The sequence below is a fragment of the Passer domesticus genome, unplaced genomic scaffold, assembly GCF_036417665.1.
Source record: "Passer domesticus isolate bPasDom1 unplaced genomic scaffold, bPasDom1.hap1 HAP1_SCAFFOLD_51, whole genome shotgun sequence".
Lineage (NCBI taxonomy): Eukaryota > Metazoa > Chordata > Aves > Passeriformes > Passeridae > Passer > Passer domesticus.
In genome coordinates, this window is record NW_026990161.1 from 895,464 (window position 1) to 908,956 (window position 13,493).

General features: G+C 50.8%; 1 long non-coding RNA gene across 1 annotated transcript; it reads left to right on the forward strand.

The window, feature by feature from the left end:
- Window positions 1-514: 514 nt before the first annotated feature.
- Window positions 515-4,083, forward strand: LOC135292812 (uncharacterized). The gene is made up of 3 exons (XR_010354975.1): window positions 515-913; window positions 1,070-3,143; window positions 3,558-4,083. It is a non-coding gene; the product is annotated as an uncharacterized LOC135292812 (long non-coding RNA).
- Window positions 4,084-13,493: the final 9,410 nt, after the last annotated feature.

The following is a 13,493-nucleotide window of genomic DNA, read 5'->3' on the forward strand; positions in this document are numbered from 1 at the left end:
TGTGAAGCCCTCGACATGCCAAGGTCAGCCACACCTGTCAGGTGGCCCCTGGGAGGCCAAGCCAGCCAGACCTATTCCATGTTCTCTCGGTTCCATGGGGCCCGACAGTGTCCACATGGTCTCTTGCTTACATGAGGCCCTGAGGTGCCATAATGTCACCCCCTTGGTGACACAGAGCCCTGAAGGGTCGTGATGCTCTGCATGGTTCTGTCAGGCACCACAGAGCCATAATGGTCTCTGGGTTGCATGAAGCCCCACTATGTCACCATGGCCCCTTGGTTTCATGAGATCCCCACAGTGTCCCAGTGATCTCCATGGGAAGGAAAGAACCCAGCCCCAGTGTAGCAGGGGCAGTCACCGGAGGCCATGGCCAGCCAGACTTGATGGTACTGGCAGATTTTGCCTGTGAGCAACCCTTGGATATACAGCTTTTTCCAGGTGGAATCCTAATTTCAGACATGGACACCTGGATGACAATGACGGCTCTTTTCCACAGGATGGAAACCATGGAACACTGGTGTATCAGGGGCAGATGGAAGGCGGCCATCAGAGGTCTAGGCCAGCAAGACCTCTCTGTCCTAGAAGCTTTTGCCTAAAAGCAACTCTTGGATATAGGGAATTTGGGAGGTGGAATCCCAGTTTCGGCCATTTCTGTGTAGACAAGAAGGACAGTTCTTTTCCATAGGATGGAAAGCATAGAGCCCAATGTTCCAAAGGCAGAAAAGGAGAGCGGTGGCTCCTGGGAGGCCAAGCCAGCAAGACCTGTTTGTCCTGGCAGCTTTTGTCAGGAGGAATCCTTGGATATATGGAATTTGGGAAGAGGAATCTCTATTTTGACCACACACACCATGAGAAGAAATATAATTATTTTCCATATGAAGGAAAGCCCAGAGCCCCAGTGTTTGGAAAGCAGGTGAGAGGCAGCCCCCAAGAGGCCAAGGGCAGCCAGACCTGTCTGTTCTGGCAGCTTTCACTGGGGAGAAATCCTTGGATGTACGGAGTTTTGGAGGTGCAATCCCAGTTTAGGCCATGGGCACCTGCTCAAGATGGATGTTTTTTTTTCCTATAGGAAAGAGAATGTGAAGTCCAAGTGTCCTGGAAGAAGATGAGAGGTGGCCACCCTCAGGCCAAGCCAAGCCACACCCATCTCTCCTGGCAGCTTTCATCTAGGGGCTATCCTTGGCCATAGGGCATTTTGGAGGTGGTCCTGGGTTGACTATATGATGCTTTTATCCCCAATCGTCTTGTTCTGTTTATACTGAATAATAAGTTTTACACCTTTAAGACTCTCTTCCAGACAGTGAGGAGGGCAGGGAAGAAGCGCGCAGTTTGTTTTCAGACTGCTCTCACTCCTCCACATTCCTGCTCCTGGACTGTGTTGTCTGCGGATGGACAGACAGCAGGACAGAGCTCCTTTTTCCCTTTTTCTTGCTTTTAGTTAGTTTTAGCTAGCTGAGGCAAAGAAGTTCTCCGGATTGTGATTTTTTCCTTTTTTTCTTGGACCTGTTCAAGCCTGCTCTTGACTGAACACCCAGAAGAGCACCGGCAGCTCCACCTGTGGCCCCTGGCCGGGCCTGGGCCACGGCGTTTCCAGCACCAGAGAGACTGATCAAAGACTGAGTGAGCCGAGCTGCAGCCCGGGGAGGGGACTGTTCTGAGTTTGTTTTTCCTTGGATTGTTTAATATTGTTTTATTGTTTATTGTTTAATATTGTTTGGTTTCTATTGTTTAATAAACAGGTTTCTTTCCACTTTTCTCCAAGGAGATATTTTCTCCCGAACCGGTTGGAGGGGGGAGGGGCAATTGAATCTGCTTTTGTAGAGAAGCCCCTTTGGGGGTTATCTCCCAAACTTGCCCTAAACCAGGACAGAGGTGGAATCTCAATTTAGGCCATGGGTGCCTGGCCAGGAAGGAGAATTCTTTTCATTAGGAAGGAAAGCACAGAGCCCCAGTGTTTCTGAGGAAGATGAGTGACAGCCCTCAGGAAGCCAAGGCCAGCCAGACTTGTCACTCCTGGCAGCTTTGGTCTGGAAGCTATCCTTGCCTATAGGGAATGCTGGAGGCTGATGCCCAATTTTGGCCATGGGTGCCTGGTCGAGATGGATGTTTTTTTTCCCATAAGAAAGAAAAGCACATGGTCCCAGGGTTTCAAAGGCAGATAGGAGATGGCCCCTGGGGGGCCAAGGCAGCCAGATCTGTCTTTCCTGGCAGATTTCATCTGGGAACAATCTTTGCATATAAGGTAATTTGGCAAGGAATCCCAGTTTTGGCAATGGGCCCCTGGAGGAAAAGGACATTTCTCTCTCACAGGAAGGAAAGCCCAGAGCCCCAGTGCTTCAGGGACAGATGAGAAGCAGCCCGCAACATGCCAAGGTCAGCTAGACCTGTCAGGTGGTCCCCAGGAGGCCCAGCCAGCCAGACCTGTTCCCTGTTCCCTTGGTTTCGTGGGACCCCACAGTGTCCCAATGGTCTCCTTGGTTCCATGAGGCCCTGGAGTGTCACAATGTTCCCCTTGCTTCTGCAGTGTCACAATGGCCCTGTGCTTCCATGAGGCCTTGCAATATCACAATGGCTTTGTGGTTCCACAAAGCCCTGATGTGTCACCATGGCTCCTTGGCTCAATGCGCCTTCGCTATGTCACAATGGCTCCTCTGTGACACTACAGGATCCACAAGGTCACCATGGACCCTTGGCTCCTTGGCACCTCCGAGTTTCACAGTAGTCTCCTTGATTCTATGAGGCACCACAGTGTCACATGGCCCTTTGCTTCCATGAGGTTTTGTAGTGTCACCGTGGTCACTGTCAGAGGCTGCATGAGATCAATGTCCCGAGACACCTTGGGATGCTCGGAATGCCCGTGTGGGGCCAGGGCCGGGTGAGGCCTTGGCTTGTGGTGGGACAGAGCCCCGCCCCCAGCCCTGGCACAGCTGTCAATCACAGAACAGAGGTGCAATCACACGCTAGCAGCTGCTGCCTGCCCTGACTCTGATTGGCCAAGCCACTGGCAGTCCCACCTCAGGGGCGGACCCATGAAGGCCCAGGGGGTTAAAAGCCAGAGCACGAGGCCAGCCCATGCTCTGGATCCTTCCTTCTGCTGGGGTTTCTCTGTCAGCGATGCTGGAACCTGAACAGCTGGTACCTATGTGCGTGTCTTTCTATAGATCTGTCTTTCTGTTGTTCCCTGTTTCATGTCCTTCTAATCCTAATTATTTGGAACATTTTTTGGGTAACTTAGCATCTCAAGGGTTCAATGTTTTTAGGTTAAATGTGTGGGAATCCAGAGCACAGGGAATATTTCTCTGTCTGCTTTGAGGGGTCCTGACCCCCAGAGAAACACTGCCTTTAACATTCGTCCATTGAGAGGACTTACATGACTTTGAGATAGATTAGAATTCACCAAAGTGTGAAATAGGTAATATAGAGTAGTATAGTATGTTACTTGGGTGAGAAATTTAGGTTTTGGGATTTTTAGTATGGTGTAGATAGGAAGCAAGATGCAGGAATTTGGTTATAGTCCCTGTCTTCTTCTTCTTCTTCATCTGCTCCATTTTCTGCAGTGTTGGTGACAGAGGATGACTGGTCAAGGCAAGCACAGTGGAGAGGTTACGTGGACTGTCCAGGGATGAGTTCTTGGTAGGTAAGTAAAAATAATGCATGCCTTAAGAATTAATTGGATGAGACAACTTTAAAAGACCTTGAAACTGTATATTTTGGGACCATTTTGCAGTGCTTTTCCTGCACGCTGAGCCTGGTCTGCACAGCATGCAAAACTTTAGATAAGATAAAAGTAAAGAAGAAGCTGAAGACCAAAAAAGTCCTGTGCATTTCCTTTTCCCTGGCACAGAACTACTACAGGAGGGTTTCCCCCATCCTGGGAGCCCCCAGAAGGGCCCAATGTAAAACAAACATTAATAACTGGTGCCCTGACAATGTTTGTAATAAGTTGTTTTTTCCATAAAGTTGTTTACTGCAGGGTCTTGTCTTCATTAGCCGAGCATGTGAAATGTGTTGGTGAAATGACCAATGAGGTCCACTAGTAGCAAACCAAGATATAAAAGAAGAGGATTGAATAAACTGGTAGATTTCCGCCCTTAGCCTTCTGAGTCTGTGTCATCTCTGACTCAATGGTGACTTTTTGGGATCTGTGGGGGATATTGGGGATCTTTTCCGTACCTCGAAACCCAACAGGAGTCTCTCCAATAAACTTTGCCTGAAGCTCCCACTGTGCCCATGACAGGAACCCCTGGGAGTGTCTGTCACATCCTGGCTCTTTAGCAGCCTGGGGACTCCTGGGATGTCACCGTGGAACCCCCGTGAGTGCCTGTGACAGATCAGTGCCTTTGCAGCCCAAGGTGCCCTGGGATGTCACCATGGAATGGCTGTAACTGCCTCTGACCACAGGGCCTTTACCATCCCCAGAAACCTCTGGGAGGTGTCCATGGATCCCCTGTCTGCCTGTGACATTCCAGCTCTTGAACAGCCTGGAGACTCTTGGAAAGTCCCCATGGAACCCCTCTGAGGGCCTGTGACAAATCTGATCCTTAGCAGGCAACCATCACCTGGACCCTGTTGCTATGTGTCATGGGATCCCAGATCCACAGAATTGGCTGAGCTGGGAGGGACCCATCAGGATCCTGGAGTCGAACTGGGGGCCCTGCACAGGGCACCCCAACAATGCCAGCTTGGGCCTGGCAGCGCTGGCCAAATGCTGCTGGAGCTCAGAGAGCCCTGGAGCTGGGAGCCTTCCCTGGGGAGCCTGGGCAGTGCCCCAGCAGCCTCTGGGGAAAAACCTTTTTCTGAGATCCAATCTCAGCCTGCCCTGACTCAGCTGCAGCCGTTCCCTCCAGTCCTGTCCCTGGGCACCAGAGGGAAAGAGGTTCCCACAGCCCCAGCCAGGGACCCAGTCCAAAGGCTGTTGCCTTGGCCACTAGGGCTGGGACCAGCTGGGATGCTTGGTTTCCACAGTCTGGAGTTCAGGAATGGGATTCCCCAATGTCCTGCTCCTACTAAAACCGTGCTGCCGCTCGCTGCCCCCCCACCTCCCATGGAAAGCACAAAAGGCAAAGATCCATGGCTGGGAAAAAAAACAATTTATTGGGAAAAGCAATGTGATTACATCGGGGCACAAAGCCCTTATGTTGCAGTCATGCCTCTCGCAAGGCTCCCCTTACCGGTGACTCCGCAGGTGTCTGGTGAAGTTAGAGCTGTCTGAGAAGCTCTTCCCACACTGGGGACACTCGTAGGGCCTCTCCCCAGTGTGGATGCGCCGGTGGGTGACGAGGTGGGAGTTTTGCTTGAAGCCCTTGCCACAGACAGGGCAGCGGAAGGGCCTCTCATCTGTGTGAATTCGTTCATGCAAAAGGAGATGGGACCTGGCGTGAAACCTCTTACCACATGTGGGGCAGTCATAGGGAAGCTCTCCAGTGTGGATGCGCTGATGGCTGAGGAGATTGGAGCTGGTGTGAAACCTCTTCTGGCACTCGGGACACTCATAGGGCCTCTCCCCACTGTGGATGCGTTGGTGGTTCATGAGTTGAGATCTCCGGCTGCAGCCCTTCCCACATTCCCCACACTTGTAGGGCCATTCCCCAGTGTGGATCATCTGGTGGCAGATCAGGGTGCTGCTCTGCCTGAAGCTCTTCCCACACTCCAAGCACTTGTGGGGCTTCTCTCCATCATGAAGCTGCTCCTGGACCATCAGCTCCGAGCTCTGGCTGAAGCTTTGCCCACCTTCTTGGCACTCGGTGCGTCTTTCCTTTTCAGAGCACCCTGGGCTGGGTTTGGAGTCCCTCCTCCTGTGGGATGTCTGCGTATTTTCTTCCCCATTGTATTCCTGTGCTGTGGAGCCACTCAAAATGGCCTCTGCTACAAGGTTGTGCCATGGGGCTTTGTCCTCACTGGTCTCCATCCCCTGCTCCTTCTCTGGGGGAGCAAGGACAAGGAGAGGATGGGATTTGCCTCCATGCCAGAGAGAAGGGGAAAGAGATTCCCCCAGTGCATCCCTGGCAGGACGGCATGGCCAGTGTTGCTGTCCTGCAGCTGGGGGCCATGCTGGGCTAGGAGATGGAGCAAAGAAAAGGGGGAAAGGGGCACTGACTTCCTCCTCACCTGCCTGCATGTCCCAGGACATCTTCCTCTTCCTCACAACCTCCTCCTCCATCTGGCAAAGGTTTTGGGATGGGAAATTCTGGTTTGGGAGGAAAACAAGAGATGAGTACACGGAGTTTTGTACTGGTTTCAAGGCAAACCACAGGGAGAGTCTAAGTCAGAGTTACAATTTAAAAAGAAAATGTAGATCAAGACAATGATACAGAAACACTGCCTTAAACCGACAGAGTCAGGATATAACCTGGCACCCTGTTGATCAGGGTGCTGGTAGCAGTCCTACTAAATGGTGGCTGCAGTCCTGTTGCAGTGATGATCGTGATTCTGTCGAAGCAGTGATCCTGTAGAAGGGTCTGGTCTTCCTCTGAAGGTCCAGTGGTGCTTATGGAGCTCTTGTCCTCTGGGAATCCAGTAGGCAAGGTGCTCCTGGGGCTGTAAGCCTCAGTTTATATCCAGGTAGGAATGCGTGGCTCCTCCCCCTGGGCGGAGCATCCCACAATGGGATGATGTCATTTTACCAGTCCTGCAGGGACACTCAATGGCCCATTCACAGAAGATAGCCTCTGGGGATGTTATCAGGGCTGAGTCATGGAAGAGAAAAAGAACACTGCCCTGCCCGTTTCTAACAGTTTCTAAAGGTGGTGATGGAAAACATGCATTTGGTTACATATTGCACTGCAACCTGAAACAGTGGGGTAATCCCTGCTGGGGGGGTGAGCACCACTCCCCTTACCCGAACTGGCTCAGGTGTAAAACCCTCACCCTGGGAAAGCCACACACACAGGGGACAATGTCACACTTGCCTCACCCCATGGGAGGTCTCTGTCCCTGTACCTCCCTTGTTCTCCCCTGCTTTTCTCCTTCTTTCCATCTCTCTCTCTACCTCACATTTCCTGTTCAATACTATCCACTTTGGATTTGGTCTCATTAGCACCTTAACTGGGAAAGAGGCATCTCTCTAACAATTTTCTTAAACAGATTGTGACATTATTTTGGCACAGTGAGTTTAGGCACTGTTGTCTGACCCTAAGTGCCTTTGACAACAGCATATTTCCCTCCTCTGAGGTGGTTGTGGTTCTGTCTGAGGAAGTCTTGCAAAATTGGACGGCGCTTCTTCTGAGGGACTTGTGGGAGAACTGATGAGGAAAATGGCTGCTGTGGCTGGCCAGTGTAACAAAAATATTTTGTTGTCCTCCCTTGAAAATTTTATTAAAATCACTGGAGGAAAGGGAGCAAATGATACCAGCAAGACTGACAAGATTCATTCACCCCAACATGATGAATGCAAGGCTGCTAGAAGTTCCACAGGAAGCCTAGCTCAAGTAGCTAAATTCCTAAATTAGTCCTGAATTCACAGTCTTGGAGACTTTGCCACATGTGAAAATCATAAGTGTCTTCGTCCCTGTCACCTTTGTCACAGGTATACAGAGTTTTTCCTTCCTTTTAATAATCTTGGGCCAAATTTCCATCTTTTTTTTTTTTTTGGAACCTGCCAGCTGCCAAGCTGGAGCTGTGCAGGAACCGATGAAACTTGGAATTGTCACAGAATTGCTCCTATTGGCAGTTTATTAATGTTTGGGATTTGTTTACATTTCCATCAGAAGTGACTTGTGGCAAGAGCAAATGTTCCTCAAGGCATTTAACGTGGTGTTAAGTTTGATTTCTGCCAAGTTGATTTTGTCCAGTGCCCAGGGGATGCTTGAGGCATGCTTGGGAGGGGCTTGGGGGGATTTTGTCCCTGTCCCTGTCACCCCAGGCCATTCCTGAGGTGGTCTCCATCATTCTCATCCCAGGGAATGCCTGGGGGTCTCCCTCACTCTCACCCTCTGGCATGGGGTGCTCGGGGCAGTCTCTGTCCCTCTCAGCCCAGGAGATGCTCGGGGGTCTCTGTCCCCTTGTGCTGGGGGATTCTCAGGGGTCTCCATCCCTCTGGCCTCAGGGAATGCTTGTGCAGGGCTGGAGACCAGGGGCTTTGTGTCCCTCTCACTGCTGAGAGTGCTTCTGGCTGGGGGGGCTCTCCGACCTTCTCATCCCTGGGGAGGCTGTGGGGGGGTCTCTGTCCCTCTCAGCCCTGGTGTGACCCCTGCCCAAACATCATCGGGGTCAGAGGGACAGAGACACCCCCAAACCCCCAGAAGGGCTCGACCTGGAATCATGCTCATACCCTCTTCATCTGTTTAGCCCAGAAATGAGTTCTGCACCTTTAAGGCAGGTTCTGAGAGCGAAGGGAGGGAGGAAGAAGCGAGCAGTTTGTTTTACAAACTGCACTCACTCTTCCACATTCCAGCTCCTGGAGGGACAGATGGTGGGATAGGGCTCTCCTTGGCTTTTAGGCTTTTTTTAGCTCTCTGAGGCAGACAAGTTCCCTGGACTGTGATATTTCTTTTTCTTTGGAGCTGTTTTAACCTGCTCTGGACTGAACACCCAGAAGGGCACCTGAAGCTCATAACTGTGGCCCACTGGGCCGAGCCTGGGCTGTGGCTTTTCCAGTGATGGAGGAACTGATAAGAGACAGATAAGAGACTGATAAGAGAATGAGTGAGGTGAGCTACAGCCCAGGGAGGGACTTGCTGAGTTTGTCATCTCTTTAGGAGTGGCAAGAGGTTTTGTGGTTTAATATTGGTCATCTGCTCTGCTCGTGAATTCTTTGCCTGTTAAATAATCAGGTTTTTTCTACTTTTCTCCAAGGAAATCTTTTCCCGAACTGGTTGGTGGAGGGGCCGCTTGAATTTGCTTTCTAGTGGAATCCCCTTTTTGAGGTTTTCTCCCAAATTTGCCCTAAACCAGGATAGGGCAGTGGGGAGAGGAGAGAGCCCCAAGTAACTGGATTGGGTGGAGACTGGAGACGGGGACCCTGGGACCCCGAAACCCCCCAGCATCCCTAAGCAGGACCCTGGAGAGGGGGGATCCCCAGGAGCTATGGGATCTTTGGCAGCCATGAGAGGGGGGTCCACCAGAACCCCAGAGAGATGAGACTGGAATTGGGACACTCTTGGTGGCTTTTTTTAGATTCACTTTTGCTTTTTGAAGGTTTTCATGGACAGCAGGTGACTTCTAGATATGGACTTGGGTGGAAGACCTTCAGCCTTTCTGTGCTCATCCCTTTTTTTTCCCCAAAGCAGGTTTTCCCACTACCAAACCTTGGCCCAATGGAAGAGAATGCTGCAAGGAAGCAAAAGATGCCCGAGACACTCAGGCAAGTGAGGAGGAAGTCAGTGCCCCCTTCCCCCTCTCTCCTGCTCCATCTCCCAGACCAGCATGGCCCCCGGCTGCAGGACAACCCACTGCCAACGCTGTCCTGCTGGGGATGCACTGGGGGATCTCCTGCCCCTTCCCTCTGGCACGGAGGCACATTCACAGGCTCTGGGGCAGGAGGAGGTACCATGGGTGGTTTGGGGTGCGTGGCTCGGCTGCTCCCGGCGCGGTTCCCCTGAGCCACCAGCATGGCTCCGCCAGGCCCCCCCACCAAGGCGCTTGCTGGAGGTTCTTTAGCAGAAATGCTGGTAAATTTACCATCTGGAATTACACTAAATACAATTTCAAGAAGCTTCTGGTTTGCTGGGCAGTTTGCCGAATTACACATTGTTGTTTCTTTCAGTAAAACTTCACTTTAAAAGGTCTTAGTAAATTTATGCTTGCATAAAATTTGTGGCTACCATGGGCTTCTCTCAAAACTAAATTACATAAAATCATGACACATTTATTACATCCTTTTAATCCCTCCAGTAAATACATCATGCTGTTATTTCATTCACAGATTGTTCAACTTTTTCAGTGCCTTATTTCTATTAATAGCATCAGAATAAGTTAAATTTTGTTGTATGTATAACTTCTAATGATATTAATTTTTGATTCTGTGATGTTTAATTTAATGTAAATTCAGGGGTGACAAAATTAAGCAAAGTTGAACATTATTGTTAGATTTGAGCCATGTTAAGTTACATTCTATTAATTTGAAATCCTGTTGTTCTGGATTGACAGATAATGTGTGTATTGTATTTGCCATCTGTCAGAGGTAGGGCAGTTGTCTTCTGCTAATTGGGCAGGTTTTTTATCTCTTCAACAAATCAATCCTCCCTCCAGGGAGATATCTTTTGTTAATGGGCCATTGAGTGTAACTGCAGGACTGATAAAAATTACATCATCCCACTGTGAGGTGCTCTGCCCAGAGGGAGGAGACATGCATTGCAGACATGGTGAGGCTGGGGGTGAGGAGCAGCTTGTCCAAACAGGGTCAGCCCTCAAGGGGCTCATTCTTCTCCATGCCCAGACCTCCCAAGGAGACATTCAGCATCAAGATCGCCTGGGGAATGCTTCTATCAGCTCTTCTCTGAACTGGAACATAAAAAAAATACTTGATTAAAGAAAAAAAACCATAATGAGGCATACTTTGAAATCTTTCATCCTTAAAGGGACTCTAGACTGACTCCAATCAGCTGCACAAGCCATGGACACATGAAGAGCACCTAAGAAAGGTCCATCAAGAGCTTTCTGTGTTTTGACGATCCCCACGGTGGATTTGGGGCTGAGTCTGGGACCCTGACACACTGAGTGAAGGCTGAAGAAGCTGCTCAAGGAGTCAGCAGCAAAACTCCAAGTTCCCTGGAGCATGGCTGGGCCCCACTGAGGGCAGGGAATGCCAAGGGCTCCCCAGGGACTGCTGAGAGCAGATCCTTGAGGCCAGGAGTGGAGGGAGCCCAAGGCTCTGGGCAGGGAACTGCAATGCTGAGCAAGGCCTGAGCTGGCTGGGGGAAGCAGAAAGGCCAAGCCCTGAGCCCAGCCTGGGCCAGCAGGGCCTGTCCCTCACGGGTGGCTCGGGACTCTCTGTGGGGCAGGGGGATGTGAGAGGCAGCAAGGACAAATGCCATAAACCTGTGTGACCTTCCAGATCCTCATGGAACCAAGGGGCCAGTGGGACACTGTGGGAAGTTGTGGAACCAAGGTAATCATTGTGGCACTGTTGGGGCCCATGGAATCAAGGAGCCAGTGGGACACTCTGGGGCCTCATGGAAACAAGAGGCCATTGTGAGCCTGCAGGGCCAGAACACTGAAATGCTGGGGGGAACAAAAGGCTCCTTTCCTTGGGTTTGGTGCACAGGAGAAACACCAGATATTCTCAACATGGCCAGATGCAAAGAATATTCTTGGAAGGAAGGGACCCACAAGGATCATCAATTCCAGCTCTTGAGTGAATGGCCGACACAGGGATTGAACCCACAGCCTTGGTGATACCAGCACCATGCTCTAACCAGCTGAGCTAAGAGGTCAAAATGGCACAAATTTTACTGGCAAAATATAAACAAACAAGAAACTTTGGCAACGAGTTTAATACAACATCCACTTCAACATAAAACTCTTACCATAGCATTAACTTCACTTAGCCCATTTACCTAAAAATTCTTAACACTTAAGGTGTTAAGATACCCAAAAACATTCCAGGTAAGTGGGATTAGATGGAGAAGAAATAGAGAAAAACAGAACGACAGAAAATCTATAAGAAGACAGACACATAGGTACCAACTGATCAGGTTCCAGCATCGCTGACAGAGGAAACCCAGGATCCAGAGCATGGGCTGGCCTCGCACTCCGGCATTTAACCCCCTGGGCATTCATGGGTCCGCCCCTGGGGTGGGACTGCCAGTGGCTTGTCCAATCAGAGTCAGGGATGGCACCAGCTTTTTAGTGTGTGATTGATTGACAGCTGGACCAATTAGAGCTGGAATAGCAAGGCCCCTGCTGTGTGACTGACAGCTCTGCCAGGGCTGGGGGCGGGGCTCTGTCCCCTCACAAACCAAGGCCTCACCCGGGCCTGGCCCCACACGGGCATTCCAAGCATCCCAAGGTGTCTCGGGACATCGATCTCATCCAGCCTCTGACAGAGACCGCAGGGACACTACAAAACCTCATGGAACCAAAGGGCCATGTGACACTGTGGTGCCTCATAGAATCAAGGAGACTACTGTGAAACTCGGAGGTGCCAAGGAGCCAAGGGTCCATGGTGACCTTGTGGATCCTGTAGTGTCACAGAGGAGCCATTGTGACATAGCGAAGGCGCATTGAGCCAAGGAGCCATGGTGACACATCAGGGCTTTGTGGAACCACAAAGCCATTGTGATATTGCAAGGCCTCATGGAAGCACAGGGCCATTGTGACACTGCAGAAGCAAGGGGAACATTGTGACACTCCAGGGCCTCATGGAACCAAGGAGACCATTGGGACACTGTGGGGTCCCACGAAACCAAGGGAACAGGGAACAGGTCTGGCTGGCTGGGCCTCCTGGGGACCACCTGACAGGTCTAGCTGACCTTGGCATGTTGCGGGCTGCTTCTCATCTGTCCCTGAAGCACTGGGGCTCTGGGCTTTCCTTCCTGTGAGAGAGAAATGTCCTTTTCCTCCAGGGGCCCATTGCCAAAACTGGGATTCCTTGCCAAATTACCTTATATGCAAAGATTGTTCCCAGATGAAATCTGCCAGGAAAGACAGATCTGGCTGCCTTGGCCCCCCAGGGGCCATCTCCCATCTGCCTTTGAAACCCTGGGACCATGTGCTTTTCTTTCTTATGGGAAAAAAAACATCCATCTCGACCAGGCACCCATGGCCAAAATTGGGCATCAGCCTCCAGCATTCCCTATAGGCAAGGATAGCTTCCAGACCAAAGCTGCCAGGAGTGACAAGTCTGGCTGGCCTTGGCTTCCTGAGGGCTGTCACTCATCTTCCTCAGAAACACTGGGGCTCTGTGCTTTCCTTCCTAATGAAAAGAATTCTCCTTCCTGGCCAGGCACCCATGGCCTAAATTGAGATTCCACCTCTGTCCTGGTTTAGGGCAAGTTTGGGAGATAACCCCCAAAGGGGCTTCTCTACAAAAGCAGATTCAATTGCCCCTCCCCCCTCCAACCGGTTCGGGAGAAAATATCTCCTTGGAGAAAAGTGGAAAGAAACCTGTTTATTAAACAATAGAAACCAAACAATATTAAACAATAAACAATAAAACAATATTAAACAATCCAAGGAAAAACAAACTCAGAACAGTCCCCTCCCCGGGCTGCAGCTCGGCTCACTCAGTCTTTGATCAGTCTCTCTGGTGCTGGAAATGCCGTGGCCCAGGCCCGGCCAGGGGCCACAGGTGGAGCTGCCGGTGCTCTTCTGGGTGTTCAGTCAAGAGCAGGCTTGAACAGGTCCAAGAAAAAAAGGAAAAAATCACAATCCGGAGAACTTCTTTGCCTCAGCTAGCTAAAACTAACTAAAAGCAAGAAAAAGGGAAAAAGGAGCTCTGTCCTGCTGTCTGTCCATCCGCAGACAACACAGTCCAGGAGCAGGAATGTGGAGGAGTGAGAGCAGTCTGAAAACAAACTGCGCGCTTCTTCCCTGCCCTCCTCACTGTCTGGAAG